Source organism: Saccopteryx bilineata, chromosome 6 (genome assembly GCF_036850765.1).
Source record: "Saccopteryx bilineata isolate mSacBil1 chromosome 6, mSacBil1_pri_phased_curated, whole genome shotgun sequence".
NCBI lineage: Eukaryota > Metazoa > Chordata > Mammalia > Chiroptera > Emballonuridae > Saccopteryx > Saccopteryx bilineata.
Genome location: NC_089495.1, coordinates 202,261,964 through 202,280,336, shown reverse-complemented (window position 1 = coordinate 202,280,336; position 18,373 = coordinate 202,261,964). Strand labels below are relative to the sequence as shown.

The 18,373-nt window shown below is 46.7% G+C and overlaps 1 long non-coding RNA gene across 1 annotated transcript; it reads right to left on the bottom strand.

Moving 5' to 3' along the window:
• Positions 1-13,221: 13,221 nt before the first annotated feature.
• On the bottom strand, positions 13,222-18,253 carry LOC136307737 (uncharacterized). The gene is made up of 3 exons (XR_010725998.1): positions 18,159-18,253; positions 13,777-13,881; positions 13,222-13,312 (listed from the first exon to the last, which is right to left on the bottom strand). It is a non-coding gene; the product is annotated as an uncharacterized lncRNA (long non-coding RNA).
• Positions 18,254-18,373: the final 120 nt, after the last annotated feature.

The window sequence follows — 18,373 nt, the reverse complement described above, 5'->3', positions numbered from 1 at the left end:
GCGTAATGCTGCCTGTGTGCTCCAGTTTTGTTTTTTTTTTTTTAAGTTTTGAATCCTTTCCAGTGAAAATACTTCACACACACACACACACACACACACACACACACGCCTGCAGGTGCTCAGAAAAATCTTTTACAAACCTGAACTCAGGAATTGGAAACGGAATTTCAACCCAAACCAATTTAATTACTCTCTGATGTCATGCTGTCTAAACTCATTTAAGTGCGATATATTTATGTGAAAAAAATCACCGCTGCCCTTTCGAGGCCGCGGCTCACGGGGGCTCTTGGCACGGAGCCCTGAAGCGTGACTCTAGGCGTAGGGGGCCCCTCGGTCCGTGGAGCCGACTCAGGGGTCCTCACCTCTGCCTCGCGGGGCAACCCACCCCACCCTCCTGAGGAGAGACGCTGAGGAATGGGCTCCAGGACCATAAGCCCCAGAAGCGCGGGGAGTGTGGTTTTTCAGCTCAGTCCTTGGGGTGTTTTTAAAGCAGTTTCAACCCCATGCGTCTAGTCTGGGGCCTGATTTGTCGTTGGGGGGGGGCAGCACAGATGGCAGCATTTACCCACAGTTTCTCTTATTTTAATAAACTTGTAGTGACCCAGAGACAGAAAAATATCAGTACCCACTACACCCTCCCCCAAAAGCCATTCACTACACTCAGATGATTTCTTCAGTATTGGAGGGCATCATCACCCCAGAGCCCACTCCTTGGATGGAGGCAGGTCCAGGGTGTACCTCACTATCACCCCAGGAAAGACAGACTCAAGAGTTTTGTTGGAAAGGACTAGCTGAGCCCAGAGGTGGCAGACCCAGGCTGGGGCAGCAGCGGCCCCTGCAGGAGGCTGGAAGAATGACTTCCCACATGATGCTTTTTTGCTAGCTCTGGAAGAAGTCTCAATTCCAGCTGGGCTCATGGGGGAAGCTGCTTCCTACCCCTGGAATACCCTCCTTTCACTCCCACAACTGAAAGAGAGCTTCATCCTGAAAATTCGCCTCCTCTAGGAAGCCTTCCCTGATCCCCAGACAGAACCAATTACCTCTTCCTTGTACATTTCGCTACTTGTCACACTGTAGGACAGGGGTCTCAAGCTCGCGGCCTGCGGGCCGCATGCGGCCCGCCGAACAATTTTGTGCGGCCCGCAAACTAATCCATGAAGTTCAAAATATTTTGGATAAAATTAAGTAAGCCTAGGGGCCTACTTGTATTTTTCATTTCTCTAGCATCCTAGCTAGATATTAGCTTAGTTAACAGCAGTTGTGATGCGAACTACAGTTTCTGGTCGTTTTGTGACACTGAGTAAACTGCATGTACGATTGTGCTTGTTGTACTGATTTTTTTTTGTTTTCAACTGCAGTGAGAAAAGTGTTGCGTAACAGTTGCCTTTTGTAGACCTAGTGCAGCCCGCCGAATGGCTGTGATCTTGCTCTGCGGCCCACATGCTGAGTTGAGTTTGAGACCCCTGCTGTAGGAGGTATAGCAGCAGTAGAAGCAGTAATCAGATAGGCTTCCTTATTTTTATTATTATTTAAGAAATTTTCCCATTAATGAGAGAGAGAGAGAAAGAAAGAGAGGGAGAGAGAGAAAGAAGCATCACCTGTTTTTCCACTTAGCTGTGCACTCATTGGTTGCTTCTCATATGTGCCCTGATCTGGGATCGAACCTGCAACCTTGGCATGCCAAGATGATGTTCTACACTGAACCACCCGGCCAGGGCCAAGCATGTTTACTTCTTAATCTGAGATTCTTTGAGCCTGCCTAATAGAGACCTGTTCATACTCTAAGGTCACCAGATTGGTTTTCCAGCATAAGCTGGCACAGAGTAGAGGCTCAGTAAGTGTTTGATGAATGAAAGATGAAACTCACAGCTGGAGTACTCAGGTGCCTGACTAACCCTTTCATGGTGACGCTCCAAGATCCTTACTGATCTTCAGAGCACAGCAGCATCAGTTGGCCATTTTAAGTTTCATTTGGTGCTCCTCAGTCAGAAAACCCAGTAGAGCTCCACCTCCCCATTGCAAAGGGCCAACGCACCACCACGCATTCTTTCAGGAAGCTTTGAAGAAGACCTGAACTCATTCCTATCCTTCCAACTGCCCGGATTCACAACACTTGACTTCCCTGTTGACTTGCCCCGCTTCGGCAGTCCTGTCTGGCATTCCTCCCTCCTCTCCATCCCCCCGCCTCACTGTCTCTGTCCTCCTCACTGCCTGTCCTATAATTCCCTTAAAACTGGCTGCCACGCCTTTAGGATATCTGTTCCAACTCTCCCTCTATCTAAATCCTACCCAATGAAAAGTGCCAACTCATGTGCCCCCTCCTCCAGGAAGCCTTCCCTCACCCACCTGAAAATATGTACTCCAGAATTGCCACCACATACTTTCTGTGCCCCTTTCTACTTTGGCGGCTCAAAGATCCCCAGTTCTGCCCTTGCCCTTTGTCTCAAACACAGTTCATTTCTTCTGTGTACTTTTTTCATGCCTTTTTTTTTAAAAAAATCATAACTTAATTCCTTATAACTGTAATAATTTATTTATATATCTGTCTCCCCCATTAGATTATGACTAGACCGTACTATATTTATCTTTCAATTATTCCCAGCGCTGGGCACCGGGCCCAGCACATAGCAGATTCGCAGTATGTGTTGTATGGATGAATAACTCTCTAACCACCCTTATATATGAAAGCCATCACTTTCTGCTTTAAGATGTAGTTATTTGTGGACATATCATGCCTTCCCTGCTGGACTCTGAGCTCCTTAAAGGCAGGGAGTCTGTCCTGCCACTCACTAGGCACTTTGTTAAGTTGAGCGAGTGAATAAATGAAGGGATGAACAAATCAAAGAGCCCATAGGCGCCTGCACACGGCTGAATAAAAAGCGAGGAGGACTCTGGCTACAGGCAGACCTGGTGCTGAATTCCAGTTCTGCTATGTGCTTTAGAACATCGTACGGTCTTTAGAAATCCCCAAACCTCTCTGGAACTCTGAACAGGGACCATGACAGTCCCTACTTACAGGGGTTTTATAGGGACTCAATGAAATGAATCATAAAAAGTGATTAGCCTAGCACCTGGAAAACATTAATAACAGCTACTATTTACCGAGCACGTACTCCCGTAAACTAGACGTGCGCCCCGGTATGCCTCCGCCTTTTTATCTCGTTTATCTTCGCAGCAAAGCAATGATGAAGGCGTTGTTAGTCCCACAGGTTGCAGATAAAGAAACTGAAGTTCAGAAAGGTTAAATTACTTTTGGAGCCTAATTCCTGCTTTGACACTTTTTTTTTTCTTTTTTTTACCAAAGATTCCCGACTTGGCCTCTAGAAACACAAGAAGAAAAAGGGCGGTGGGGGCGTTATGGTATTCTTGGCTTTCAGTCAAGTCTCATCCCATGGGCTGGGACCTTGGGAAGCGGAGGACTCAGATCAGGGGCTATCGCTGGAGGACCCGGGGACCCCAGAGTGGGGTGGGAGCAGGGAAAGGGGACTCGGAGCTTGCTTAGAAGGCCCTCTCCAGGGAGGAGCCCAGGAGACCAGCCTGGCTCTCACTATAAAGGTGACTAATCACTTCGGTCCCCTCTGGTAATTGCAACCAGATGCTGCCGCTGGCAGCGCTTCAGTCCCAACATGTTTAATTACTGGGACGCAGAGTCCCTCAGTCCCTCATGTCCCCTTACCTCCCCCTCTCCTGTCAGCAATATTAATGTCAAACTCGAGGTAGAGGATGGGAGCCTTGGGAAGCCACTGGCGTGGAAATCACCTTTGCAGTCCCTTCGACCGCACCGGGCCTGACTCGTGTACGTCTGCCCTTCCATCCACTGTCTCACTGGCCCGCCGCAAAACCTTCTCTTCAAGTCGGCAGCGCAGGGTTTCATTATCCCCATTTCACAGATGAGCACACAGTGAACTGAAGGGTAATAATAATAATCCTTTGTTTTCCAGCACTTGGCAATCTTCAAAGTGCTTTACATTCATTGTGCTGTCAGAACCTCCTGATCTCTCAGGGTCAGCCCAGCCCAGCACAGTGACTAAGAGCACAGGCTGCAGGACCAGACAACTCAGTTCGTGTCCTCACCGTGCCACTAACCCATTGCGTGACCTTGCCCCTGCGTTCGTTTATTCATCCAGCAACTATTCAATATATAGTAGGGGTCTAACATGTGGTAGGTCCCGGGCCTGAGCACTGGATACCTAGCAGTGGACAAGACACCCGAGTCTGGGCTCACGTTCTGCTGAAAGAGACAAGCAACCAAACGCGTAATTTCAGAGAATTCTAAGTGCTGCGAAAAAAATTAAGCAGCATCAAAAGGGTGTCTATCTTAGCTAGGAATGCCTCTTTGAGGGGATGCCTTTTGAGCGGAGATGTGGGTGTAGTGAGGGAATGAGTCATACAAGAGTCTGGGGGATAACCATTTCAGGTGGAGGAAACAACGAATGCAAAGGCCCTGAGGCAGCAATGTGCTTGGCACAGCTGAAGAACCAGGAGAAGCGGGTGCATCTGAAGCAGACTGAGCGAGGGGGACAGTGACAGATGAGGTCAGATCATGCCAGAACCAAGTCGAGTGAGGCCTTGCACGCCGGAGAAAGGAAGTTGGGTTTATTTTTAGTGCAGGGGGAAACACAGTGGAGGGTTTTAAATAGGAGAGTTGTCTGAGTTCTAACACAATGATTAAGAGCTAGTCTACCTGACTTCAAACTCTGGCCCCTCCATTCACCAGCCATAGAATTTCAGGCTAATCGTTTCACCTCTCCCTGCCTCAGATTCCTCATGCATAAAATAAGAATAACAATACTATAGCTACTTCATAGAGTTGTTATGAGTTAAGTTGTTGAGTCAAGTTCTTTTTTTTTTTAAGATTTTATTATTGATTTTAGAGAGAAGGAGAGGGAGAGACAGAGAAGGAGCAAGATCGTAGTTGCTTCACTTTAGTTGTTCATTGATTGCTTCTCGTAGGTGTCTTGACCAGGCAAGCCCAGGGTTTTGAGCTGGTGACCTCAATGTTCCAGGTCAGCAGTACCACCACAGGTCAGGTATGAGTCAAGTTCTTAGAAGAGTGACTACACGCATAGGAAACACTACATAAATGTTGGCTATTATTTACCTTTTAAAAAAAGACCACTGTTTAGGTCTGACCAGCTGGCTCAGTTGTAGAGCGTTGGTCTAGCATGTGGATGTCTCAGGTTCAATTCCAGGTCAGGGCACACAAGAGAAGCACCCATCTACTTCTCCACCCCTCCTCCTCTCGCTTCTCTCTCTCTCTTTCTCTCTCTCTCTCTCTCTCTCTTCCATGCAGCCATAGCTTGATTGAGCAAGTTAACCCCAGGTGCTGAGGATGGCTTCATGGCCTCTCCCTCAGGCGCTAAGATCTCAGTTGCGGGCATGGCCCCAGATGGGCAGAGCATCGCCCCTGGTGGGCATGCCGGGTAGATCCTGGTTGGGGTGCATGCGAGAGTCGGTCTCTGCCTCTCCTCCTCTCACTGAGAAGGAACAAAAACAAAAATACACACTTTTCTGAACTTCTTTATCTCTAAAATGAGGACAACAATATCTGTTTCACAGACTAGTTATAAGAGCTAATGTATTTACATATGTAAAGCATTTCTTTCTTTCTTTCTTTCTTTCTTTCTTTCTTTCTTTCTTTCTTTCTTTCTTTCTTTTTCTTTCAGCTTATAGTAGGTGCTCCATAAATTATAGTTAGAAAAAAAAAGATTCAGTTGTTAATATTGTCCCTGTTTCACAAATGAGGGAATTGAGTCTCAGAGAAGTTAAGTGACTGGCACAAGTTTGAATTTTTTTTTTAAGCTAGAAACAACAGAGGTAGGACTCAACTCAGGCACCTGACTCGGATATTGATGCTCTTCCCACAGCAAGGAAAAACGGACCTTCTTTCTTGCTACCACCCTACATGGAAGAGATCCGCTAAGGGAAGGCCCGGAATCCCTGACCTTCTGTCTGTGTTTCTTTTCATCTGAGGGCGGGGGCTGTCCTGATCCAGGGAGCCCACTCCTGCCCCCAGTCATTCTTCTGGTTTGTGGTGTTTAAATTACCCGGGAGTTGCCACGGCCCTCCTCCAGTGAGCGCTCAATGGCTCCCCCAGCTGAGGTCCTTGGGAACTGCACCTTGATCAAGCGTGGGGCTTCTGTCCTAGGTCAACACATACCACTTGCTACAGAAAACCAATCTGGAAACTGTGTATAGGTGTTATGTGTGTTTCTGTCTGTTGAGGTTATAGGGTATGAACAAAGTAACCACACATTTTTCACTTTTAGTCTTCATTTTAAATATTTTTCCTTTGATTTTTAAACTTTTAAAAAGTAATACTTATTCGGCCCTGGCTGGTTGGCTCGGTGGTGGAGCGTCGGCCTGGCATGCAGGAGTCCTGGGTTCGATTCCCGGCCAGGGCACACAGGAGAAGCGCCCATCTGTTTCTCCACTCCTCCCCCTCTCCTTCCTCTCTGTGTCTCTCTTCCCCTCCTGTAGCTGAGGCTCCACTGGAGCAAAGATGGCCTGGGCGCTGAGGATGGCTCTGTGGCCTCTGCCTCAGGCACTAGAATGGCTCTGGTTGCAACAGAGCAACGCCCCAGATGGGCAGAGCATCGTCCCCTGGTGGGCATGCCGGGTGGATCCCGGTCGGGCGCATGCGGGAGTCTGTCTGACTGCCTCACCGTTTCCAACTTCAGAAAAATACAAAAAAAACCCAAAAACAAAAACAAAAAGTAATACTTATTCGATAGAAAAGTAATGCAAATGCATGATGAGAACGTTTCACACAGTATAAAAGAATACACAGGAAGTCTCTCTCCCACCCCAGACCTCAGGTCTTTGAGTCCTTCCCAGAAGCAATCACTCTCATCAGCCTCCTAAATAACTTTCTGTGCAATAGAAAATTTTATTTTATTTTATTTTTTAATTTATTGATTTTAGAGAGAGAGCAAGGGAGAGAAAGAGAGAGATAGCCTGACCAGGTGATGGCGCAGTAGATAGAGCGTCAGACTGGGATGCGGAGGATCAAGCTTCGAAACCCTGAGGTCGCTGGCTTGAGCCCAAGGTCGCTGGCTTGAGCAGGGGTCACTCGCTCTGCTGGAGCCCCCTGTCAAGGCACATATGAGAAAGCAATCAATGAACAACTAAGGTGCAACAACAAAGAACTGATGCTTCTCATCTCTCTCTCTTCCTGTCTCTCTGTCCCTATCTGTCCCTCTCTCTGTCTCTGTCACAAAAGAAAGAAAGAAAGAAAGAAAGAAAGAAAGAAAGAAAGAAAGAAAGAAAGAAAGAAAGAAAGGAAGGAGAGGGAAAGGAAAGGAAAGGAAAGAAGGGTGAAACCGGCAACCTTTGCGTATCAGGACAATGCTCTCCAACTGAGCTATGTGACCAGGGCTGCAATATAAGCTTTTATTTATTTTTTTTTCATTTTTCCGAAGCTGGAAATGGGGAAGCAGTCACACAGACTCCCGCATGCGCCCGACCGGGATCCACCCGGCATGCCCACCAGGGGGCGATGCTCTGCCCCTCTGGGGCATCGCTCTGTTACATCCAGAGCCATTCTAGCGCCTGGGGCAGAGGCCACAGAGCCATCCCCAGCGCCCGGGCCATCTTTGCTCCAATGGAGCCTCGGCTGCGGGAGGGGAAGAGAGAGACAGAGAGGAAGGAGAGGGGGAAGGGTGGAGAAGCAGATGGGCGCTTCTCCTGTGTGCCCTGGCCGGGAATTGAACCCGGGACTCCTGCACGCCACGCCGATGCTCTACTGCTGAGCCTACTGGCCAGGGCCAATATAAGCTTTTAAAAAAAGCTTTCGCCCTGGCCAGTTGGCTCAGCGGTAGAGCGTCGGCCTAGCGTGCGGAGGACCCGGGTTCGATTCCCGGCCAGGGCACACAGGAGAAGCGCCCATCTGCTTCTCCACCCCTCCGCCGCGCTTTCCTCTCTGTCTCTCTCTTCCCCTCCCGCAGCCAAGGCTCCATTGGAGCAAAGATGGCCCGGGCGCTGGGGATGGCTCTGTGGCCTCTGCCTCAGGCGCTAGAGTGGCTCTGGTCGCAACATGGCGACGCCCAGGATGGGCAGAGCATCGCCCCCTGGTGGGCAGAGCATCGCCCCCTGGTGGGCGTGCCGGGTGGATCCCGGTCGGGCGCATGCGGGAGTCTGTCTGACTGTCTCTCCCTGTTTCCAGCTTCAGAAAAATGAAAAAATAAAATAAAATAAAATAAAATAAAATAAAAAAAGCTTTCGCCTGACCTGTGGTGGCGCAGTGGATAAAGCATTGACCTGGAATACTGAGGTCGCCGGTTCAAAACCCTGAGCTTGCCCAGTCAAGGCACATATGGGAGTTGAAACTTCCAGCTCCTCCCCCCCCGTTCTCTCTCTCTCTCTCTCTCTAATAAAAAAAAATGAATAAATAAAATCTAAAATAAAAATAAAAAAAGCTTTCAATTTAAGTATGTGTACTAAATCTATTATAATTCCAAAATTAAATCATTCTTATTGTAAAAAATTCAAACAATACTAAAGTTTATTAAATTATAAGAAAAAGTTCCCTCCTCACTGCTCCTCAATCTCTCTGCCTAGAGAGAACTACTGTTGATAGTTGGGAACCAGGAAAACCTGTTGTCGTTCTTGAGCTCAGAAACTTCAGATTCCTGCCGGACTCCTTCCACTCCTCCCTCCCTGCATCTAATTCTATCCCCCATTTTGCACATAAGAACCCTAGTAGGTAAGTACTATAATTTCCATATTATAGCTGAGAAATTTGAGGCTCAGAGAGGGAAGGTGGTTCTTTATGGACGCAGGTAGAGCCAGCTGTTAAACCCCGGGTGAGTGTGTCTGCTTTCAAGCCCCATGCTCTTTCTATCACGTTCTTCTACCTGGTTCCTGCCCGGAATCTTGGAGTTGACTTGTTGTGTCGCATGAGGCAGCAGAATCTCAGGTTAGAATATAACTTTTGAGGAAGGGAAGGACCTGAACTTGTGGAAGCTGTCACCAAACATCCTTTACTGATCAAGCACAGAATGGAGGTGAATAGATGCCATCTACTTCAAAAAATGTCAAGCCTGGGTAGCTGGTTACCTCGAGCTTGAACTGGTCAGTGGGAAGGAGGTGGGGCTAGAACGAGTACCGCCCACTGAAGCAGGGTCAGAAGGGGGGGATGTCTAGCGACTGGAGGGAATGGTATTATTACCTAATTGTCCACCCAAGGAGCCTGACCAGGTGGTGGCGCAATGGATAGAGCATCGGACTGGGATGCCGAGGACCCAAGTTCGATACCCCGAGGTCGCCAGCTTGAGCGCGAAAAGCCCACCAGCTTGAACCCAAGGTCGCTGGCTCCAGCAAGGGGTTACTCGGTCTGCTGAAGGTCCGCGGTCAAGGCACATATGAGAAAGCAGTCAATGAACAACTAAGGTGTCACAACGCACAATGAAAAACTAATGATTAATGCTTCTCATCTCTCTCCATTCCTGTCTGTCTGTCCCTGTCTATCCCTCTCTCTGACTCACTTTCCGTCTCTGTAAAAAAATAAACAAATAAAAAAAAACTGTCCACCCAAGGAGAATCAACTATCCAACCAAGGAGTAGAACCATCAAAGACAGTGCCCAGGCCCTGGCCGGTAGGCTCAGTGGTAGAGCATCGGCCTGGCGTGCAGAAGTCCCGGGTTTGATTCCCGGCCAGGGTACACAGGAGAGGCGCCCATCTGCTTCTCCACCCCTGCCCCTCTCCTTCCTCTCTCTCTCTTCCCCTCCCGCAGCCGAGGCACCATTGGAGCAAAAGATGGCCCGGGCGCTGGGGATGGCTCCTTGGCCTCTGCCCCAGGCGCTAGCTAGAGTAGCTCTGGTCGCGACAGAGCGACACCCTGGATGGGCAGAGCATCGTCCCCTGGTGGGCGTGCCAGGTGGATCCCGGTCGGGTGCATGCAGGAATCTGTCTGACTGCCTCCCCGTTTCCAACTTCAGAAAAATACAAAAAAAAAAAAAGACAGTGCCCAGAGCCTCCCAAGCTGCTTCCAGTGGCTTTTCCATACAAACAGCCTGTCTCGACTCATGCTGCAGACTTTCCTAAATTCTCTCAAAGGTTCACAAACCGCAAACAAGCAGCATCTGGCCGTGGTGTACCACCTGCCTCTTGTGAAGTGTCCCCACGCCTGGCACAATGGCAGCTGAACTCGATTTGCAGCTTGGCCTCTCCCAAGGCCAGCACAAGTAGCAGCCACCTGCAGATTGCTTTGTAGCTCAGGCTGGGTGGCCCCAGGGCAGGGCAGGGCAACTGACTTTGGCCTGCATTGCCTAGGAGGCCCCAGAGCCCACACACCCAGTGGCCAGCTGCAGATCATACCGAGCACCTTTCAACTATCTCCACGAGTGACACCCTCAAGGGGCCAACTTGGTGGGCATCAGAGCCCTGCTAAAGCGAGTCCTGCTCCGGGGAGTCAGCCCCTGCACAGCAGCTCCTCCTCTGCAGTCATGCCAGTCCTCAGAGCCTGCTGGCCTGTGTGTCAATCTCTCTCATTAATGTGCCAACAGCAGTCAAAGCTCAACTGCAACAGGAGGGTGCACACAGCCCACATGGGGGGCACACCTGGAGCACCCAGCTTCAGTGATCAGGGAGGCTGTGCCCTACAGAACACTTACTACATAAGACCACTCTACCAAGCCTGGGAGACATAGCAACTCTATCTAATACATAGAAACAAACACAGAGAAGCACGGAAAATGGAGAAAGAAACAAAAAAAAAATGTCCCAAATAAAAGAACAGGAGAAATCTCCAGAAAAGTAACTAAATGAAATTAAGGCAAGCAAACTATGAGATGCCAAGTTCAAAACAAAGCTTATAAGAATGCCCAAGAAATTTAGTGAGAATTTCAACAGCATAAAAAAAAAACATAAAAACCATAAAAAGAACCAGTCAGAAATGCAGAATACAGTAACTAAACAAAGAATACACTAGAAGGAATTGATAGCTGATTTGATGAAGCAGAGGATCAAATCTGTGATTTGGAAGACAAGGTAGCAGGAGACGTCCAATCAGAAAAGAAAAAATAATTTCAAAAAATGAGAACAGTTGAAGGGACTTCTGGGACGACATCAGGCATAACAACATCTACATCATAGGGATACCAGAAGGAGAAGAGAGAGCACAAGAGATTGAGATTCTATTTGAAGAAATATTGACAGAAAACTTTCCTAACCTGTAGAAAGAAATAAACACACAAGTCCAGGAGCACAAAGTCCCAAACAATACCAACCCAAAGAGGCCCACACCAAGACGCATCATAATTAAAATTGCAAAGGTTAAAGACAGAGAGAGTCTTTTTTTTTTTTTTTAAGCATTTTTTTTTTTTTAATTTTTTATTCATTTTAGAAAGGAGAGAGAGAGAGAGAGAAGGGGGGAGGAGCTGGAAGCATCAACTCCCATATGTGCCTTGACCAGGCAAGCCCAGGGTTTCGAACCGGCGACCTCAGCATTTCCAGGTCGAGGCTTTATCCACTGCGCCACCACAGGTCAGGTCAGAGAGAGTCTTAAGAGCACCAAGGGAAAGACAGTTACCCACAAGGGAGCTCCCAATAAAACTCTCAGCTGATTTCTCAACAAAAACTTTTCAAGCCAGAAGAGATTGGCACAAAATATTCAAAGTGATGAAAAGCAAGAACCTACAACCAAGATTACTCTAACCAGCAAAGCTGTCATGTAAAAGCTAAGGACAGATAAAGAGCTTCCCAGACAATAAAAAGCTAAAGGAGTTCATCACCACCAAACCAGTCCTACAAGAAATGTTAAAGGGTTTTGAAGAAGAAGAAGAAGAAGAAGAAGAAGAAGAAGAAGAAGAAGAAGAAGAAGAAGAAGAAGAAGAAGAAAGAAGAAGAAGAATTAGAAGAAGAAATATGAATAAAATAATAAATATATATCTATCAACAATTACTTTAAATACAAGTGGATTAAATACTCCAATCAAAAGACACAGGGTGGCCTGACCAGGCGGTGGCGCAGTGGATAGAGCGTCGGACTGGGATGCGGAGAACCCAGGTGGCGCAGTGGATAGAGCGCGGGCTCATCTGGCTTGAGCAAAGCTCACCAGCTTGGACCCAAGGTCGCTGGCTCGAGCAAGGGGTTACTCGGTCTGCTGAAGGCCCACGGTCAAGGCACATATGAGAAAGCAATCACTGAGCAACTAAAGTGTCGCAACGAAAAACTGATGATTGATGCTTCTCATCTTTCTCCATTTATCTCTATCTATCCCTCTCTCTGACTCTGTCTCTGTCTCTGTTAAAAAAAAAAAAAGAAAGAAAAATCTAATTAGGTAAACATTAATAAATAATCTTAAAAAAAAAAAAGACACAGGGTGGCTGAATGTATAAAAAAAAGACCCTTACATATGTTGCATGTTGTTTACAAGAGTCTCACTTCAGATTGAAAGACACACACAGACTGAGAGTAAAGGGATGGAAAAAGATATTTCCTAAAAATAGAAACAAACAAAAAATCTGGGTTAGCAATACTTAGCCCAAACAAAATAGACTTTAAACAAAGGTTATAACAAGAGACAAAGAAGGACCCAGAAATTCCATTTCTGGATATTTATCTGAAGAAACTCAAAACACTAAATTAAAAAGATATATGCATCCATATGTTCATTGTAGTATTATTTACAGTAGCCAAGATATGGCAGCAACCTGAGCGACCATCTATAAAGAAGAAGTGGTACATTTATACAACAGAGTATGTCACAGCCATAAAAAAAAAAAAGGAATGAAATCTTGCAATCTGCAACAACACAGATGAACCTAGAGACAGGGCAAGACAAACGCCATATGATTTCACTTATATGTGGAATCTAAAAAACAAATAAATGAACAAGCAGAATAGAAACAGTCTCACAAATACAGAGAATATTTTGACAGTTGCCAGATGAGAGAAGAGTTGGGGGACGGGTGAAAAAGGTGAAGGGGTTAAGAAGTACAAATTGGTGGTTACAGAATAGTCATGGGGATGTAAAGTACAGCCTAGGGACTATAGCCAATAATATTGTAATAACTATGTATGTTGTCAGATGAGTACTAGTTTTATCGGGGTGATCACTTAGTAAGTTATATAAATGTCTAATCACTGGGTTGTACACCTGAAACTAATATACTATTATATGTCAACTGTAATTGAAAAATAAAAAAATAGTCTGACCTGTGGTGGCACAGTGGATCAAGCGTCGACCTGGAACACTGAGGTTGCTGGTTCAAAACCCTGGGCTTGCCCGGTCAAGGCACATATGGGAGTTGATGCTTCCTGCTCCTCCCCCCTTTCTCTCTTTCTCTCTCTCTCTTTCTCTCTCTCCTCTGAAATGGATAATAAATAAAAATAATTTTTTAAAAAAGAAAAATAAATAAAAAAGCTAAAAAAAAAAAAGAGAGAGAGATAGAGAGAGAAAGAGGCCTGACCTGCGGTGGCGCAGTGGATCAAGCATCAACCTGGAATGCTGAGGTTGCTAGTTTGAAACCCTGGGCCTGCCTGGTCAAGGCACATATGGGAGTTGATGCTTCCTGCTCCTCCCCCCTTCTCTCTCTCTCTCTCTAAAATGAATGAATAAATAAAATCTTTAAAAGAGAGAGAGAGAGAGAGAGTACCCAGAGGAAATTCCTGGCATTCCCCAAACATCCCATGCTCTAGCACACTCTTGGCATGCCCTTCCTGCCTTTGTCTGTTCGGCAGATTTATCCTTTACCATCAACCTCTAGCCAGCCATTCCCTCTTTATAGAATTTACCACACTGTGTGTGTGTGTGAAATACTTGTTTACTTACTGGCCTCCCATGTGAACTGAGGCTCTAGGCAGGGTCCACATGTTCTTTGAATCTCTCCCGGTGTCTAATTCAGGATTTGGCACGCAGTAGGTGTTCAATCAGTATCTGTTTAATGATAAATGAATGGACTCAGATGGACAGCAGCAAGCTGGTCACCATCTACTACAAGAGCCTGTATCTTTTTGGTGGCCCTGGCTCTGCTTCAGATGGTCAGCTTGCAGTAAGAAAGAGGGGAATCGCTGGGGGTTTTCCCCTTAATTTTTCCCCTCTGTCATCCTCAGCTCACTTCCGTCACTCAGGGTGTTGACATGGAGAGGAATGTGGGGAAAGGAGTGGGAAAAGTCCTCTTTGAACTAGTCTTGTAGCTGGCTTTGTGCGTTCTGGGTCTGGAAGATGTTTGTAACTGTTCCTGTGCACCATCAAAGCATCATGGGGTGCTCTGAGAGGCTGTGCGGGGCTGTTTTCCCTTAGTGAAGACATCTCTATTACGAATGGTCACTCTGCTTCTTACTTCTGGGGTCCTTTTACCCCACTAGGAGGCCCTACTCAACAGGACCCAGGGTAGGCCAATGCAGGCTCCATTTCTCTCACTTAGTCCACATCTGGCCTACAGAAAACATTCCCTGACAAATTCTGGGAGAGCGGGCCAACCTCAACATAGCAGCAATCCCCCGGGTTTGCCATCAAAGCTGTTGGCATGCTTGTCTCTCGTGGCTAGATTTCCCAGACAGGAGGTAGATCCCGTCACAGTGCTCTCCAACTGCAGTGGGGACCAACTTGGCACCTTAAACCTCTTGTGGAAGTCTCTCCCCGTAATCACTCAATCTTCCCAAAAAAGCATGGGCACTTGCAGCCAAAAATATCTCCACATAAATTCTCTATTCTTTTCTCTCGACTTTAAAACAGATTTTAAGCTATCAGAAAATATATGTGTGTGATATTTTAGCACCTCACCTTGAAATTCCACACGTATAATTTTAAGAAGAAAATCAGTCAGTTCAGGCAGCTTCTTGACATGGGGCAGAGGAAATATCTATAAACAATGACCCAGGCTGGGGTACAGGATCCATACTACAGCCCTGGTGGAGATATAAAGCATGTGCCCAGAGACGGAACTTAGCACAGAAAGGAAGAAGCCCACTCCACCCCGAGGGAACCAGGGTTGGCTTTCTTTCAACCAATCTGTTATCCCTCATTTCAATCCAAAATCTTTTTCTTTTAAATATTTTATTTATTGATTTTAGATAGAGAGAGAAAGGGTGGGGGAGAGCAGGAAGCACCAGTTCATAGTAGTTGCTTCTCGTTATGTACCTAGGCAAGCCCAGGGTTTTGAACCACTGCGCCACCACAGGTCAGGCTCAACCCGAAATCCTGTGAGGCCTTCTCCTCACTCTGGTTCATCAGACAGGTTTGAACACGGCCAGGCTCTAATTGTGTCTGGAGTAAGTCTTTTCCCATAGGACTCTTGGGCCCCAAGCAATTCAAGTGACGTGTATGAACACCTGTTTGTCCCAAATGTTTCTGGGACTTTGTAGGACATTTAAAGGCTGATGTATTCTCAGAGCCTAGAGAAACTTTGAGGGGAACTTTACCCACTTTCAAACATCAACTAACTCACTCCACTTTCTGCTCTGGCCCAGACAAAATACCCCATTGTGCCACTTCATTATGTTTTAATTCAATTTCTAAGTTGCTGTAAATATGTTGTGTTGCCTGACCTGTGGTGGCGCAGTGGATAAAGCGTCGACCTGGAAATGCTGAGGTCGCCGGTTCAAAACCCTGGGCTTGCTTGGTCAAGGCACATATAGGAATTGATGCTTCCAGCTCCTCCCCCCTTCTCTCTCTCTCTCTCTCTCTGTCTCTCCCTTTCCTCTCTAAAATGAATAAATAAAAAAAATTTAAAAATTAAAAAAAAATGTTTTATTATAATCCAATACTAGTATACAACAGATGTTCAATAAGTGTTTGATGAAAAAAAAAATGAAAAAAAAATAAAATAAATGTTTGATGGGTGAATGAATAAATGAATAGAGAACGAATGAACGAATCCCTGTTTACAAAGATCAAAGATTACTCTTTAGTTTTAACCTTCATTGGTGTGTCTTAGTAGTCTCAAACCTCTTTTTACTCCTCGGGGTCTTAAAACGTATTGTGTAGTTTGCTGATGGGTTTTATGTCAATAACGTTTGTAACACTGATGCTGACTTGATTCATTCATTCCCTGGATGTTTATTTATTAACACCATGTGTCAGGCTCTGTGCTAAACACTAGGAATAAGTCAGACATCAGCTCCTAGCCTCATGAAGCTTAAATTTTAGAGGGGAGAGGCCCTGGCCAGTGGCGCACTGTATAGCGTGTAGTCCCAAAGTGCCAAGGTCACCAGCTCAATCCTGAGGGCGCTGGCTTGAGACCCGGTCAGGACATATATGAGAAGCAGTCAATGACACAACTAAGTGGAACAATGAGTTGATGTTTTTCTCTGTCTCTCTCTCTCAAAAAAACAAAACAGCCCTGGCCGGTTGGCTCAGTGGTAGAGCATCGGCCTGGCGTGCAGGAGCCCTGGGTTCAATTCCCGGCCAGGGCATACAGGAGAAGCGCCCATCTGCTTCTCTACCCTTGCCCCTCTCCTTCCTCTCTGTCTCTCTCTTCCCCTCCTGCAGCCAAGGCTCCATTGGAGCAAAGTTGGCCCGGGCGCTGAGGATGGCTCCATGGCCTCTGCCTCAGGCGCTAGAGTGCCTCTGGTTGCAACAGAGCTAGGCCCCAGATGGGCAGAGCATTGCCCCCTGGTGGGCGTGCCGGGTGGATCCCGGTCCGGCACATGCGGGAGTCTGTCTGACTGCCTCCCCGTTTCCAACTTCAGAAAAATTAAAAAAAAAAAAATTAATGGGGAGAAAAATAAAAGGTAAACAAACAAAAAGTATAAAGTACTGTGAAAGAAACCTAGTACCATGATAAAAAGTGATAGGATATTACTTTAGATAGCAAATCAGGGAAGACCTAGCTGAGGAAGTATCATTTAAGATGAGACTGAAAAGGGGGTTGAGGGTTGGGGAAGACACTAGCTAAGCCAAGAGCTGGGGGGGAAAAGTGGTCTAGGTAGAGGGCAAAGTATGTGCAAAGGCCCTGAGACAGAAAAGAGGTGGGTGTGTGTAACTTCAGGTTCTCATTTCTCTCCATCCCATATATTGTTGTAGGGAATGTTACACAGTATCTGTTGCATGAGTATTTCCCTGGGATGGATTCTTGGCATCTTTTTACCTGTCCAGATCTGGGATGTTTCTTCTTCCCTTTCTAAATTGTTTGCCTTTCAGAATCAGTGTTTGCCTTTCAAAATCAGTGTCCTCTCTTCCTCCCCCTCCCCTTTTTTTGTGACAGAGACAGAGTGACACAGAGAGAGGGACAGACAGGAAGGGAGAGAGAACCTTAGTTGTCCATTGATTGCTTTCTCATATGTGCCTTGACCAGGGAGGGAGGGGCGGCTACAGTCAACCGAGTGACCCCTTGCTCAAGCCAGCGACCTTGGGCTCAAGCTAGCAAGCCTTGCTCAAACCAGATGAGCCCCCACTCAAAATGGTGAGCCTTGCTTAAAGCAGATGAGCCCGTGCATAAGCCGGAACCTGGGTCCTCTGCATCCCAGTCCGACGCTCTATCCGTTGTGCTACCGCCTGGTCAGGCTCTTCCTCCCTTTACTCCCCATTTATTTTATCTTTTTTTCTAAGTAACTATGAGGAACTTTTTTTGTTGTTACAGGAGAAAAGATCCACTATAATTCTTATGAAAGAGTAGTCTTCCGCTATGAATTGCCTGTTTTTCTCCAGTATCCAGTCATCTATCTATTTCCTCCCTTAGCACTTACTGAAAACATGTTTTGTACCAAACCTTATGCTGGGTGCTAAAAATGTGCTTTTATGCGGGGGGGTGGGGGGGTGGGGTGGGGTGAGGAGGGGGTCTCAAAAAATGTGTTCCTGCAGCGCACTAGAGTATTTGCTGAAACACAGATTCCTGGGTTCCACCCCTGACTCTAGGGGTAGAAACTGAGCGTCTGCATTTTCAGAAGTTCCGCAGTTTGCGGAGGGGGGGGCTTTTTTTTTTTAATTCCAACTAAACACTTAGAACATCCGAGTAGAAGGTAAATGGAATTTACAACTCTTAAGACAGTGCATTGATATTTTATGCACAAAACGGGAATAACGCCAGGGTCACAAAGGGAAGAAAGAATCCTCCAGGAAGTCAGGTTTGCCTAGAAAATTAGACAAACTGCATGCAGTTCTCCGGCCGGATGTAAGACATTCAGGCAAAGAGAAGACCATTGCGAAGACATGTAGACGAAAACAGTGCTGTGTGTTCAGACGACACTAACTAGCTGTGGCTGTTGTGTTACCTGAAGCTGCTTGGAGCTGCGCGTCTGAGGGTGAGAAAACCCTAAACCTGGGCGACCCGGGAGCACGATCTGCTCTTCACGCAGTTCCCTGTAGTACTTGAATTTGTGGGCGGGGCAGTGCGCAGGCGCACCTGGGACCAGGTGACCACTCACATGCGCAGTGTGTAATTCCGAAGCCAAAAGTGGGACGATTGAGGGCAAGTTTTTTTCTGTCA